This window comes from Lagopus leucura, unplaced genomic scaffold, assembly GCF_019238085.1.
Source record: "Lagopus leucura isolate 7727_CA_CO unplaced genomic scaffold, USGS_WTPT01 Super-Scaffold_100008, whole genome shotgun sequence".
Taxonomy (NCBI): Eukaryota; Metazoa; Chordata; class Aves; order Galliformes; family Phasianidae; genus Lagopus; species Lagopus leucura.
The window spans coordinates 35,846,902-35,863,835 of NW_024962265.1; positions in this window are offsets into that span (position 1 = coordinate 35,846,902).

The window sequence follows — 16,934 nt, forward strand, 5'->3', positions numbered from 1 at the left end:
AGCTCAGCTATTCGTCCATTAGCATCTCAGCAGAACCAAGAGGTCCCTGCAATACCTGCCTTCAGGTCTTCTACAGCACTCTGCCATGTACATGTACACTCTGCCAGTACTGCCATGTCACATTCAGGAACTTGATGAGCTTCTGCCAGCAAAGAAAATGAAAGCAAGTGCTTTCACATAAATATTGATTTCCACCTTGGGAGCACTGGGTTCACACGGTCTGCATCCCCTGACATCTGTGGAAGTGCAGGTTCATAGCCAGGGAATATTTCTGGATCCCACAACCTCTTCTTTTGCATCCTTTGTCAATATGGTATAAATGATTGCCTGAATCTTCTCAAAATTACCTAAAGGGCTTCTCAATTGCACAAGTAAAGCAAATGGGAATTTACTAGCAAAAATTATTCTTCCAAAGTCATAGTAAGCCAGAGGTGTCATTATGTGTAGCGCTAAGGTTGCTAAGTATTGCTTCCAGTTTTGACACATCCACACATGCTTCAGAGGGACTGTCCATAACTAACTTGGAAAGTCCTGGAAGAGTGTTCTGCTGACCCAACTCAGAAGAGCTGCTCACACAGGAACAGGTCTCCCACTCCCCCAAAACCTTAAATATGGACCTGCCATAACCTAGCAACCTGGTTTGTCACTGTGGAAAAACTTAATCTCTAGAAATTCCAGAGTGGCAGTAAGAGTAATAACTTTCCTTTCTTCTCTCTTTATAATAATTCTTTCCAAGAATAAACATAGAACTAAGTCTTAGTCTGTTTAAAAAAAAAAAAAAAAGCTGTGCAATATTGTGGCTCTGTGGATAACATTCTCACTGCAGGACTGAAAGAATCTGAGTTCCATCCCACGGAGTCATTCAATTAACATACAGAACTCTGGCCAATATTTACATCTCTAAATTAACACACATCACAGAGTAAGCAGAACTATACAAGCTCAAATACCTGTGGAAGGCATCATTGAGCACATAATGACCAGGACAATACCTTGCATAAAACTGCTAGAGCTCAAATGAGCACTTCACTGCAGTATAAAGACCTCAGAGAGTCAGAGAAAGGTTTTTCTTCAGAGAGAGGAAATTGCTCGTTCAGGAGTTACCACAACTCTGTTAAAGATAGAGAGAAAAATCTGTTGTACTCATCCACCTCAGTTACAAGTAAAAGCGTGGATCACTAAAAAATAAGAACTGAGAATGTTAGATTCAACAAAATTTTGACCAATAGCTTCCACATTGCGTCTAAAGAAATCAGAGTATTTTAGTCTGAATAACCCAAGTGTTACTAGGTAGACATACAGGTGGAAGGAGGGAGTAATTTTTCTCTCTCCTCTTAGCCCAAAGGTTAAAAAAAAAAACAAACTTGAACACCCTTAGTAAGCCCTTGGATATGCCTACAGACACACATCTGAAAAACCCGTGCTCTGAGATGAGCTGTGGGTATTTTCACAGCCCAAATGTTCTCTTCACCACCAGGGATCTCAGAGAGATTTCTTTAGTCCAACAGGGCTACACTCTGAAAGGTGCTATAGCTGCGTGCTAATTATGTGTGCCTTTCTATAGCAGAATGGGAATTTGTATATTTTAATTCCAGCCATATCAACTAAATACATACAAGCTTCAACTTTACATTCCCTGGAGTCATTTTGAAAATTACATCTGAAGGTTTCAAAGATCGCACTTCATTACATACATAAAAATATAGAAACATGTACACAGGTTGAGGTGAAAATTATTAATTTAAGCTATTAATTTAATCCATCTTTTGAATAAAAAATAAAAGCTTCTTCAAGACTTTATCTTCTTATCAGAGAACGTGAGTCCTGATGAGTTTTCTTTAACTCTGTGTAAAGTTAAAGTAGTCCTTCCGTAGGGTTCTGCAGACCAAGACCCATCCCATTTACCAGTGCTGGTGCAACCAAGGACTCTTGCAGTGACTAAATGTACAATAGCCTACAGAGACAATGACCAGCATACTCAGAGGACTTAATCAAAACAGTATATTATGAGAATTTTGCAATAGACAGAGCTGTTCAGTCACTGGAGCAGTAGTCCCATAGCTACAAAATATTCCAGAACTAGACAGAAACAGTTTTTTCTCTGTTGCATATTCAGAAAGACCAAATAAACTTTTTATTTTTATTAATGAATAATTTTCCAGATTTTCCAACTGATTGAATTGATTCCCTTAACAATGTTAGCAGAAGGTAGGAAAGAAAATCATGGTGAACAACAGAAAAAAATGTATATTTTACAGGATGAATAAGGGGAGCTGAGATGAGAAGAAAGGCGCAGTCAGGGGAGATGGACTGGGAGGTAATGAGTGGAATGGCTGCCCTCTCTCCCCTGTGTCCAAAACAATGTGTGTGTCGTGGGGAAATGGGGAACACTAAATGCTGACACACCACCAGGATGTCATGAGTTGTAATTAGACCTCAGAGCATGATGACATCATAAACCCATTAACACCAGCTGCTAATTATGGTGTCAGTGGAGCCCCTCTCCAGGTATTTACAGTCTGCTTCTTCACCGTATTCAATGAATTATTCATCATACATCTACCTCTGTTTGATTAGTCAAAATGCACTCACGAAGTACAAACCTGGGCTTAAAAGTGGATTTTGCTAGACCTCATTTAAGCTGTCATATAAATCTACTTTTTCAATTTATGAATAAGTTACCCAACAGTTTATCTTTTTTTTTCATGATGTACGAAGCAAAGAAATTGGCATAGAAAAGCTTTTCTGATAGTTTTTGTCTTCACAAACCAGTCTCCAAAAAAAGTAAAAGCTCTCAAAGCAAATGCATCTTTTATGCTTTGCAAATACTATCTGCCTGCTGAATGAAGATTTTCTGATTTATTATAGAAACATATTGACACAAGGTAAGAGAAAAGAAAATAATGGGAGACATTTGTATGCTTTGGTAAAGTCAATTTAATTAGTATGTGAACCACACAGATAAATATCATCACTTCCTAATGTACTCAGTCTGGACACAAATCAAACCAAACAAGGCAAGCTTTTCAAGCAAAACTATTTATCACAAAATGAATAAAAACAAAAAACAAACAAACAAAAAAACTCCAACCAACAAGTAGAGCAAACAGCCCACACTTGCTTTCTTATTCATAACAGCCATTGCTAAGGGTAAATGAAACAGTTCAGTTTAATCAGACTCTCACAAAAAAGTTCTGATTCTTGTAACCACACTAAATAAATATCGTAATTTACATTATTATCTGGAGTATAAAACAAGCAGCAACTTTACAAATTCTAAGCCATAAATCCATTTGCTTCTTTTCACTCATTCTATCTATAAAAAAAAAAAAAAGATAAACTTTCATTAGTATAGAAAGCCACCTCATTATTTCTTTTTATCATGCCTCTCTCCACAAACCTGTCTACTTTTAATCTCTGAGATCCTCAGGAAAGAGACAATTCTTTGTGTATTCAAACCAGGATATCGTTGAACAATAACGGAGTTCACCGAAAACCAAAATTTCTTTCTCAAGAGAAGATCTAATATTAAGGCAAGTATTCTTTTTTGCCTGAAACAAAGTGAAAAGGTGAATATACAATTTAAAAAATCCTGCTGAAATTTACATTATTGTAGCTAAGACTCTAATTACAAAATTTTTCAAATAAACATGCTTTCATTGCCAGCATTTACTATACCATTTTTGTGCAAGGCTCTTGAAATTTCTTTCCTTACCCAAGCTCTGAGTCTGTTGCATAGAGGCTGATGTTTTCCCTAAACCATGTTTGCAGTCCATTGGCTAGTCAGTTAACTCTTCCACAATACAGTCTGCTCATTTCCTATAATGCCAAGATATTCACTCTAGAAGATACAAATACCGATATTGATTAAAAACCAAATGTTAATCTGAGATGTAGAAATGTAGTAGATGTATTTGACTTTGGTATTCTCAGTTGAGGAAATATTCCAAGACTAAATGTTTCACACACACAAAAAAAAGTTTAATTCAGAGTTCAGTGGAGAAAATGCTTTATCAGTAATTAATTTTTAATTCACCCTTAGTAGCAGTAACAATAAAAATAATATCCTGAGTACTGTTATGAAGTTATCATAAAAAAATTACCTTTTTTTCAAGAAACAGTACAACATAGAAATAAAAAGCAAGATACCAGACTTTGAAAAATTGTACCTTTAATTTGCATAATTTTATACCAACAGAGAAAAAAGACCTTCTGTCCTTAAGGACAAAATATGCTCTGGTCACAAAATACACAGTGAATAGCCCCTTGAATAAAGCATTTACAACAGAATAAGTAGAACAGAGTGAGAAATACCTCAAGCCCTTAGAGTCTCAGTGGAGCCACTATTAACTTAGTAAAGAGGGCCTGAAGATTTACAGAAGTGGCGGGAAACTGAATATCTACAAAGTAGCTTGAAGGTAAAAGATATTCCATATCCCTATTCAAACACCTTGATTCTTCCTTCAAAACATTCTTGACATTTCTTTTGCTGTGAAGATCACCTTTCCCAAGCGTTCAGCTGTGATGTGTGAGAAAGCTTAGAAACAGTAATAGGTGTTAAAGGTCCTCTACACTTTATACCTCTAGCCCTCTCCACTTTGGAATGTACTTTACTTTTGATATAAGCAATTGTTATGGTCTATTTCTGTCCTGTCCTTAAGTGAATCAATATAAATCCTTGTGAAATGAAGCAATGTGTTACTAAATCAGGTTTGACCTTTTAATCCTTAAGAAAGTGTTAGAGTTGGCTACGTTTTTACATTTTTGGCAGTTGTTCAATAATATCTTTTTTTTCTTTCTTTCTTAAGAAGCTGCCTGGGGTAATTATTCACATAATGGGTATGGGAATAAGTAACATGAAATATTTTAATTGCCTCTGAAAGAAAAAAAGAAAAGAAAAAAAGAGTGTGCTTGTTAAATTGACATCACAGTAAATATTCATTCACTTGCAGTTGCATTTTTTTTTACAATTACTGTTAGCTGAAGACAATAAAAATATTTTCCACTTGTTGGAGCAAGTCATTTACTTCAGTAGAGCATCAAATCAAAGCTCACGGCCAGAGTTCTCTTTTCAAAACACCTCGATCATCATCATATCTACCTGCAGAACAACCCATTAAGAATAGTCCAAAGATCACCTAGGAGTATTGAACTATGTGCATTCATTCCTGCTGAATTCTCACATTTAAAGTTTATAATTGCATCTTTATAAAGACAGAAAAGAGCAAAAATAGGCCAATAGGAAGGAGCTGGTCAGGGAAGGGTGCAGGGAAAGGTAGTCTATCAATCTGTGAAATCTCTTGATCTTTAGTGCAAAGACTAAAATAAAAATCATTTATTGAAATATCCCCCAGTTCCATGTTGTGAAAATGTCTGTATTTTTCCAGGGGAGTTTTTATCTTTTAAAATTTCATTTCTGCTGCAAACTATGTTTATTCTGTAGGAGTTATTTAAGGTAGGGTGTGATCCTGGCATCCATGCCCTGCCTGTACTCATCACTTATTCTAACGACAGCCCCACTCAACCACACAGGTGAACAAGGACAGCCTGGCTTCAAGCTGTCTCTGGACTCCCGTTGCTCTTCTGAGCCTTAGTCCCCTACTCCTAGACCTACTCCTCTGCTTTCAGCCCAGTGCACTTCTAACTAGTAATGTCCTTGGGCTGCAAAAGGTTGTTTCCTTCCTGTGGCTTGGCTTATAGTTAAACAAACCTCCATTTATACTCTTTGTGGAGCTGTGCCATCTTGAATGCCCTGCATAGGCAAAGTAAGTAGAATGACCCATTTACTATTGCTTCCATATTCCTACATTCCTTGACATGTATCCTGACAAAGATATGTGTATGTAAGTTCCAGATACTTTAACTTTCTTTTTTAAATAAAATAAAAATAAATAAATAAATATTGGATAAAAAATGTAATGAAGATATCATTACATTTGTTTTAATGGGATGTTTTTCTCTCATCTCTCTTTTCATTATTATTTTTCCAGTGTTATTTTCAGGTTCAAATACAATTCAGGTTGTTTTCCTCCTTTTTATTGCTTTGCAGAGCTGCACCTGAAATATTTATTCAAAACAAGAAGTACGAACATAGAGCAGCACTTGCATATTTCTCTGGTGTTACCTGACCTCCAGTACAGTTCTTCTCTTTTGTTAATAGTTAAGAGAATAATTAGGATAGCAGAAGAGCATTTGCACAATTAATAGTACTTTCTATTATTTTTAAGCAGAGGAGCAAGCAGAACAAAGACTCTGTTTGGAAGACTATCTCAGAAATTCTTTCTATAGTAGACAAGAAGCATCTTTCCCAGAAGGAGATTTTTATTTGCAGAAAAGAGCACACAAAGAGGACAATGATCTGATACATATCTGAGCTGGATGGGTCTGCAAATCTATAGCCCTAGTATCTATAGTCTGTGTTGTATAAAACTTAATGAGCTCATATCAAAGCATTTGAGAGAAAAGACGTGTCTGTCCATGGCCCCAAGCACTCCTGTAGCTCTCATCAGAATTCAGACACCATCTTTCTCAATATGTCATGGCCCAAATATAGACCTGTATGTGACAAGAACATGAAATCAATGAAAACAGCATGGGAAACCCAATGAATGGGATTTTTATTCTTTGTTTAAATTTTTCCTCATTAGTCTTCTATTCTGTTTCACATTGCTTTCAACAACAGCAATACTGAGTGCAGTCAGAATCAAATGTGAGAGCTCCAAGAACTGAGCACTCCAAGCCTGAATGAGAAATAACATTCTTCAGATCAGGGACACTTGAAATATTTCTGAAAGGCTGCTCGGCCTTTCCATCTTGTATTCAGGGAATGATGGAAAACAAATATATATATACATTAATAAAGAAAAAGAACATATTACAAGAAAAAGAACTAATGATGGTCAAAGGAGATCTTTATCACAGAAAGATTCCTAGGGGAGTCCACTTCATTCTAGGGTCTGAGATACAGCATTTACACAAAGTTTCTCAGAAGCAACTTCTCTTCGCTGTAAAGAAAATTGTTTTGATATCACAGATTTTTCTGGTACATCTTTAATGAATTTGGAACTTGCATGTAGTACAACTTGGATAAATCATATGATAGAAGTCACACAAGCATTTCAGTTAATGTACCTAGGTCTCTCTGAAATCAATGTCTCCTATTTATTTCCATGGAAAATATACAAATATACATAATATACATAGAGTATATACATATATATATAAATATACAAAGAGTACAATAACACTGTTTGACTGAACAAATTCTAAGCTACAAAACTGTTTTTCAACATGATCACCAACATTAGCTCTCCATTTTTTGATAGGGATGAACAAGAGCCTGCATTCTGCACTGAAAAAAAAAAAATCTGCAACAAAACTTAACAGAATATTGACAGGAAGGTTCAAACTCTAGTGCCATATCACCAACAGCCACCTCAAATGTCTTGGACTAATATAATAAAATAGGAGGCATTACTTGCTGAGCCACCCTTGTATATATTCCTAATTTTTCTAGTCAGTATGTATCCCTTCCAACCTGAGTAATTCTATGATTCTATGATCTGCTACACAGACAGTTCAATCTTCCTGAGTGTTTTCAACCAAGCAGTCACTGAACTAACAAAACACACACTAATTTTTGGTAACAAAACAATCAGATTGACTAATGACACATAACTGACAATCTTTGCAGTAGAAATGCCAACATCCAAGGTAACTTCCATTTACTTCCACGTATGGTCAAGGGAGAAAAACAGATATTATTAATATGTATTCTGATGACTTATTTTGTATTTATTCTAGGATGAATCACAATCTAGAAATGGTTATTTGTCTCTGCCAACTAGAAAAGGAGAACACAGTGACCAGATCTGGATGTCTTCCTTTCAGCATTTTAAAAATTGCATTGGCATATTTTTTCCTTTTGTGAAATTTTCTTCTCTTTCAAAAGCTTAGAGCACCTGTCTTCTTTATTATTTATCACTCCTCCAGGTGTTTTGTCATCCACCTACTAAAACAAAGATTTTACATTTTTCTTCCAGGATATGGATGAAAAAGAAGTGTTAAACAGCACAGGGCAAGAACTGACTTCCATACAGTTTCACTAGAAATCCACCCACATGGTGATGAATCTAAATTGCCAATGGAATTTGGAGACCCACCTGTTAGCCAGTTGTTAATGCATTACATGTATGTCTTGTTGATTGTGTGCCACTTTATTTTCTAATCTAAATGTCAGTCAGCACTAAGTCAAAAACAATAGCAGATTATATCACATTGACACTCATACTTTTATCAACAGATATCAAATTAGTTTGAGAAAATCTATTTTTCATAAATTGTTTAAATAGAAATTTATTTTATTATAGTCCAATCACAATTTAAGAATTTGAGCCCACAGTCATTTCAAATTTGTTTCTGAGGAAGCTATCATGAGAACAGATATATAGAAGCTAGGGACATTATCTCAGGTAGAATATATTAATGACAGCCCACACTGAATCTGGATAATGGAGTCCACTTAAGAATCTCTGAGATCAGATCTTTTGTCCTGTTTGGTTATCTCAGATATGAATTCACTTGTTCCCACAAGTCCACTATTAACTCCCTATCCAATCAGGGCCTCTTGGTCTGAAGTCGTCAGACAGAAAGTCAGTTTAGAATGCTGCTGTTCAGAGTATCAAGGAATAATTGGCCAAGGTTCATGGATGTACCCTCAGCATTCTTCTCCACACAGTTATCCAATTTCAGGATCTTTCCCCACTTCCATTATGTTTTGTCTAGCCTCTTTTAACCACCCTCTTCCTAGGACATCTTGTTTCAAGGAACTGCTACTTCTGGGAATCTTTCTTTCAGAGCCATTTCTTCTTTCCTAAGTGCTTGCTTTTTCCAGTCCAAATAGTCATTGTGTCTGATAGTCTGGAGAAGGTTCTTCAAGTGCTGAGCAGAAGTCCCCTGAATCCCAGGACTATATCCTTTCTTTCTTCTTCACTTGTGATAGTCATAGCTTTGAGATTTTCTTGTTTTCTTGGTCAAGATTATTTGAGAACTCTAAAAATTATTTAAATTTCCATATTAATTAATACTAATTAATTGAATAGCCAAGAAAGAACTTCATCCAGTTAGTTATGAATACTATATTTACATATTTGCACATACAAAATATCTAAATATAGTAATGTCTATTAATCAATCTTTTTAGTCATTGTTGGAGTAGAAAAATTGTGAAGTAGAATTATTGAATTATCTTTCTCCCTCCCCATGAATGAAAAATAGAGCAGAAGAACTTGGAAGAATGCAGTGATTGTTTCTCACTTTCATTGTATTATTTTTCAAAATTAAAACTGAAACATTTTGCCATTGTTAAGTTTCTAGAGTATTTAGGATTCCTGTAAGTATCCTTTATGGATTTCCTGTGACAATGGTTTACAGTTCTTAGCTTCTAATTATGTATATTACTTGACCTTTTTTTGTTCTTTTAAATCTTTTCTCCCACCAGAGTTGAAAGAGACCACAAGCAGAGGTAATCCCTATTGGCACTGCCACCATTGCTGTTACCTCTTGTTCTCCGCAGGGGCATTGAATCAACTGAGATTTTGTATTTTTTCCTTCTAAAACAGCTGTTTATCTATGGTTTTCTGTGCTAAACCCTCAACATACACCTTCCACTGTCCCTTATTATTGCCTCTCAGTCAGGCAAAAATGATTTAATTCTCAAATGCCTGATGCTGTGGGGGATTGAGCCACAGAGACTTTACAGGAAAAGACAGAGATTTCTTGTCACACTTGTTCAGTGCCACAGGCTCCCTCCTCATAACCTTGTTGGAGAGCAAATAAACAGTCTCAGCACACAACTGTCCAAGACTTACTACTGCCAAACACCAAACTTGAAGCTACACTTTAGCAAAACTCTTCTGTTTAGCCCTTATTCATGTTATACCTCTGATTGTGAGTCAAAGTCTGACTTGCATATTTTTTTGTGGTAGCTGGAATACATTTATATCATCAGATAGTTATTTATTGTCAAGCCTCAAAAAAAGCAAGTCATGAAATGGTAAATGATTTCCAGTGATATCAGACCTTGAATGGGTGCTGATACAGTGACACCAGGATTATCCATCAGTGCAGCCTAGATGTGCATCTAGAGAAAACCACCCTGTTCCCTTTTCTCTGCAGAAGCAAGTTTATCTCAGGTGGCATGGTCTAAATAACAGTCCTGGAATATTTCCCTCTTGCAGCTTTGATGATCAAGACCCAGATCACCGCATATGATTCACATACTTTATTACTTCTTTTCTCAAGTCTTGATCGACCTTTTCATCGTGTATCTCCTTTTCTCTGCCCCAGCCTCTTCACAAGTAAACAAACTTCTCAAATTATGTTTTTCCCCCGTTTCACTTGTGTTATTTCCATACCCACATTATTTCTGTTATCACTATTACCAAGACAATCTTGGCCTTGTGATAGATCTCTCTTTTAGCTCCAGTTACACATGAAGTCTTCCCATCTCTCTCATAACTCCTGCTTATAAACCTGTGAAATCCAGCCTTTGCTCGTGATAATATCTGTTTGTGACTCCTCACACAGGAATCCAGCATATCCAGTAGTTTTTACTGAACATCTTGTTCAGTTAGCCAAATATCAGGCTAACACCTAGCAAGTGGTTTAGGCATTGACTTGTACCACTATGAAGAGAGGACTAAAAGAAAGACAGCTTCAGTTGGGTTTCAGAAATAGAATAAAAAATGGGAATAAGCATTTCACCCTTGATAAACAAATTGAGAGTGAAGATTGTATCTCACATGACAGTGTTAGTCTAAGGAGATAGATTTTAACTATCCTTGTAGCAATATCAGATACCTTACATAAACACCTGGGTTGATAAAAAAAATAAGGTTAATACCAAATGTGAGTTAAAGACTTTTATGCAGCTGGATTTACATCTTACTAGAAAGTAGGCAAACAAAACAGATGGATTGGTTTGGAAAGTTTTAAGACCCATAGCGAATGTAAAGTAAAGGATTTAGTGGCAAGGTGCGATACAAAATAATTTTGCATATGGAATACTGTGTAAAAACCAGCAAGTTATACTTTTCCTACTGAAAACATTAAAACAATATTAAAGATTATGTGAGGAATGAGGGTTTTAAACTAAATTACACTATTTTTCTACCTGATCATTATGGGATTGTAAATCTCAGAGGATTTTCAGACTAGACTCCAAGGATAATTTACCTTCGAAGAGACAAACTAAGTATTAAATACTTATGAATAACTGTTACATTGTTCCTAAAGTAGTTGCTGTGGACTAACTAAAAATTTGGTCTTGCAAAACAAAATACAGTTTTGCAAAAACACTACAAGTTTTTTTATTTGAAACCGAACTAATTTCATTCCTGAAAGGATATTTAGAATCATAGAATCATAGAATGGCTTAGGTTGGAAGAGTCCCCAAGGATCACCAAGTTCCAAGCCCCAGCACAGGCAGAGCCACCAACCTCCAGATCTGGTACTAGACCAGGTTACCCAGGGTCCCATCCAACCAGGGATGGGACATCCATAGCCTCTCTGGGCAGCCTGTTCCAGCACCTCAGTGCTCTCTCTGTGAGGGGCTTCCACCTGACATCTAGTCAAACCTTCCCTCCTTAGCTTAAATGGTAGGTTTGCCAGCCACTAGATAAAGTACTGGATCAGATTGCCCAGAACCCCACCTAACCTGGCCTTAAACACATTCAGGGATGAAGTATTGACTATTTCTCTGTGCAAATTATTTGAACACCTCACCACTCTCTCAGTAAAAAACTTCCCCCTGACATTTAATCTAAATCTCCTTTCTTTTAGTTTATAACTCTCTCCCCTTGTCCTATCATTATCTACTTGTGTAAAAAGTTGATTTCCTCATGTTTATAAGTTCCCTTTAAATATTGGAAAGCTGTAATGAGTTCACTCCACAGCTGAACAATCCCAGTTCTTTCATTCTATCTTCACAGAAGAGGTTCTCCAGCCCTTGGATCATCTTCATGGTCCTCCTCTGCAGCCTCTCCAAAAGCTCCACACCTTTCCTACTTTGACAGCCCCAGACTTGGACACTGTACTCCAGCTGGGGCCTCATGAGGGCAGAACAGAGGGAGGTAATCACCTTATTTGACCTGCTGGCCACCTCTCTTCTGATGGAACCCAGGATACCATTGGACTTCTGAGCTGCAAGTTCATGCTGTGGCTCATCAACAATTACCCTGTGGTTTTTCATCAACCAGGACCCCTGAGTTTTTCTCAGTAGGGCTACTCTCAAGGAGTTCTTCTCCCAGTTTGTATACACATCTGGGATTTCCTTAACCCAAGTGCAAAAACTTGCACTTTGCTTTGTTGAACTAAATGAGTTTCACAAGGGCCCACCTTTGGAGTTTATCATGGTCCCTCTGCATGGCATCCCTTACTTCTGCTGTATCAGCTGTACCGCTCAGCTTGGTGTCATCAGCAAACTTGCTCAAGGTGCACTCAATCTCATCATCTATGTCACTGATTAAGAAGTAAAGAGGACTGGACCCAAGATGGACCCCTGGGAGACACTGTTCATGACCAGCCTCCACCTGGACATAGAACCATTGACAACATCCCTCTGGCTGTGACTTCTCAACCAGTTCTTTATTCTCTGAGTAGTCCACCCTTTAAATCCATATCTCTCCAGCTTAGAAATAATGGTGCTGTGGGGGACCATGTCAAAGGTCTTGCAGAAGTCCAGGTAGGTATCATCATTTGCCTCCCCTTTGTTCACTATGCCATTACTCCATACTAGAAAGCCATGAAATTGGTCAGGCAAAACCTTAGAATCATGCCAATAAATCTCAAGAAAGTTCATCAAAGCAGACAAAGTCACATCTGTACAGAGTATAGGCACCTGTACAAAATACACATCTATGGAAGGAATAACTGTGAAAGATAAAAGTCTGATCAAATATTCACGCATCTGTATAGTAGTTAAGTGATGTGTTGCTAACTGATGTTACTAATTTCACAAGATCCTACGCAAGTTCTCTACATAACACAGAATTATTTTATCAGGTAACTTCAAAATGGTGCCCAGCAGCTAGTTGGCTTCCAAGGCTTGCTCAACTCTATATATAGATTACGATGGGAGCTTGCTCTTGTGTAGGTACATGGAGATAGTTACCTATGTTCAAGTGTTTTTAGAGAAGGCTTTCTATTGCCTACTTACAGCCTCTGAAATTCAGGCAGAGAGTCAAATTGGTAAAATCAAGATATCCTCACACACCTGAGGCAGAAGATGAAAATCATGTTGGATACCTGAGGACAACTCAGACAGCACAAGATAACTTATGCTAAGACAACTGAGTCTTACTTCTGCTATCTCAAACTGCTTGCTTAGACATCACTTTGCAAATACAAGATGATGTTGCATTACCTAGAAATAAAATCTAAGTGCCTTTGGCCTTTATTGCACAACAAATACAGTGACAGCATTTCAAATTTCATCTTCTTACAGGTTAAATTTTAAGTAAAAATCTGTCACATTTCCAAATCAGAAGAAAAAATGTGGAGGAAATGAGTCCTATGACTCCAGAAAAGATAAAAAGATATCTGCATACTGTAGCTGTAACTGTGTAGGCTGTTGTGAAGTTTGATAAAGCAGGAGTTCATCATCAATGACAATCTACTTATTAGTGAAATAGACAAGGAAATCATGAATGAAAAGCCATAACAGAGATATTATTTTCCTAAGCAGAACGCTGAATGTGCTTCTCACTAACGGAAGGTTATAGTTAATCAGTAGCTAACAAGCTGTAATATCAGTAGGGACAGATGTTTTCTAAAATGTAAATAAAATGCATCTGAAAAGTCATCATCAAGAGGAATTTGTCTTTCTTGATTTAAGCATATTACTGATTTTTCTCTCTGTAATTATGCTGTCTATTTGCTATTATCTGCCCCAGCACTAAGGAAGATTTCACCCTATGAATGTCAGTTTCCTATGAGACACCAAAATCTTACTTTTTTTAAATGTATTTCATTTGGCAGCTTGTTGTATAATAGTAGAGGTAAATAATGCTGACTCTGAATTTTAATTCTTTAGATTTCTACTTCTCTCTCCTTGGCAATGGTATTTGATGTTCAATTGAAAAAGAATGATAATTAAATAAATTCTCCAGAAAAATCTATTTTGTCAAATGTAGTCAATTTAATCTTTTTTTTTTTTTTCCTCAAGGGAATCATCCTATGAATAAAGCTCATCTCTTTTAATTTCTTTTCCTCTTTATTTGGCTGCAGAAGAATAATTTGTTAGAGTCTTTTGCTAAAAAAACACTTCAAAGTTGGTCCTCTAGCTGCTGCAGAAATGAGTCAGATACTTTTTATTAACATATCTGTGCAGTTCTAGATTGTTCTTTCGTAGTGGCAACAAGAAAGATCATTTAGTGGGAACAGTTTGAAAATACTGATTGCTTTAGCTGTATCAGTCTTGTAATAAAAGTTTTACTGATAACAAATAAGAATATGAAATCATGCAACCACGGCTTACGATGTCTCAACCACTCTCTAGTGATCTGAAGACACCTTACTCAGGTTTCATGGTTAGGTACAAAAGGGAAAGGCTCCCATTTGTTTTGTCCCTTAGGTGACTAAGCAAAAAAGCAAAACATCTTGCTACTTTGTGACATGAGCTCTGATTGTTGTCCAAATGGCAGCTTCATTACCCAATGTGCAGTAAGCCAATCTCACACAATAGCGGGATTCTGATTTACTGTGAAGTGTGGGTGCTTGGAAAAGCTGGGATTCACATCCTGGGATTTTCACAACACTTTTTTGATACATATTCTTACCACTCAACCATTGCCCTGATATAGCCTCTGGCCTACAGTTTGTTGGTTAATGACAGGGCTAATATCCCTACCTTCAGGCTAGCTAGACATCTTAATTAACCATATGTTTTTTCAGAATGCTCCTATCTTTAAAGATTTAAATGAGTATTTCTTTTCACGTCTCTGACAGCTACTTCCTATCAAGATCCTTTTGTGTCTCCCTGGCCTTCAAACATTGAAATGTTTTCCATGAAAATATGACTTTTATTTTTTAAGTTATTAGTTAGTCATTCGATTTGAGGTACTTTTACTGGTGCAGGAATGATTATTTAATGGAATTCTCACACCAGCATGAGAATAGAATTTGATTTTGAATTCTCTCTCCATGACCCCTAGTAAACTTCAGATTATTTATATATTTGAAAGATGGATGTTTTTGGATACTCAATTTCCATCATACACAAATTTAAAACATCTGGAGGTCTCCTCAGGATCTACTACCACTCTCATCCTAGCTCTATCAGGAAAACAAATGATCAACTTCATGTTTCTGCTTCCACTCTTGCTGCTATAGCAAGTAAAAATATTAATTTTAAAATCTACAAGCCTGGCTTAGTCTAACATTGAATATGCCATGCTTTGCTATTAGCTTTTTAAATTCATATTTCAGAAGATTTTGTGTTATTATGAAATTCATCCTGTTCTCAAATACAAATAAATTATCTAAATGAGTGCTCTCAGCGCAGGTGATATGACCTGTGCCACTTTAACTGCAAGGAAAATAAATAAACAAACAAATAAATGAACAAACAAATAAGATACCTCCATCAGAATTGTCTGGCTTATCTCTTTTCCAGAAAAAGAATGAAAATGCTAAGAAGAATTTAAAGTTTCAATCCTAATGTTTCAGCACAATAACTGAGCACCTGAGTCAAAGCAGTTCATGTGATGTAACCTCTGTGACTGTTAAGATAATGGCCTGCCTTGCACTCAGGGAATGGGTGGATGCAATCTGGAAAGACAATGTTAGGAACTTAATTCTCTGTTCTCAACGAATAGCAGACTACGCTGGAGCAGCTAATTGAATCTGGCCACAGTAATCTTCAGTCATTCTTCCATTTGCAGTGAGGCCTCTAGAAGAAGGTAAAGGATATGTTCCTTCTAGCACTATGCCCTCTGCAGATGCTCCCACACTATGGATTGTCCCATGTAGGAGTCCCAGCTTCTTTTTGTGCTCTCTGAGGATGAAGCATCTCTTGGAAGAGACCCAGAGACAATGTATATATGTTGATTGGATTTGTAAATCCAATTTCACTAAATCTATCCTCTCAAGCTGGCAGCACTGAGGCCATATATGGCATGTACAAAAACCCAAAGCTTTTTTTTTTAGCACAATGTGATTCTCATTTCATGTGAATTATAGTCTCTCTGCTTCATCCTGCAATTGATATTTCACCAGTAATAGACTGGCACATTTTCTCAACTGAAACTATTTTAAGATACACCTTATTTTTTTTACAAGATCATGCACAATTAATTTGCAAAATGTTCAAATTTTTATCACAAGAAGTGATTTGTAAGCTACTTGGTTGAAAATGTTAGATGCCCATTTTTTTTAGTCACTGCACTGTGGAAATGGATAAGCTGTATTGTTTTATTTTTTCACAGTTAGATAGCACTTTCCTTTATGAGCAGAATGGAAATGTATTATTTGCCAAATTTGTGAAATACAATGCAAATGCAAACAGATAACTGTATACTGCTTACTGCAGCAAATAACAAAGATCTCAATGCACTTTCTCTTGAAGTTATGATATACATTTGTCTGCTTCCAGGTTAATAATGAATAATGCTGACAAACACATACCAAAGAGGCATCTTCCACAAATAGCTAAGTCTGCATCTTACAGGAAGAGAAGCATGGTATGTTCCTGATTTGCAAACTTCTTGTCCAAATGAAGGACTTGCAGGATGATGAACAGAGCTAAAGGATGATCTAGGACTTACCTAGGGCACACTTTGGCCTTACTAGTAGAATACTAATATGCCAAATACTGTGCCAAATAATTTGGATGCTGCACATCTGGACTCACTTCTTTTGTCTCACTGTTTGGATGG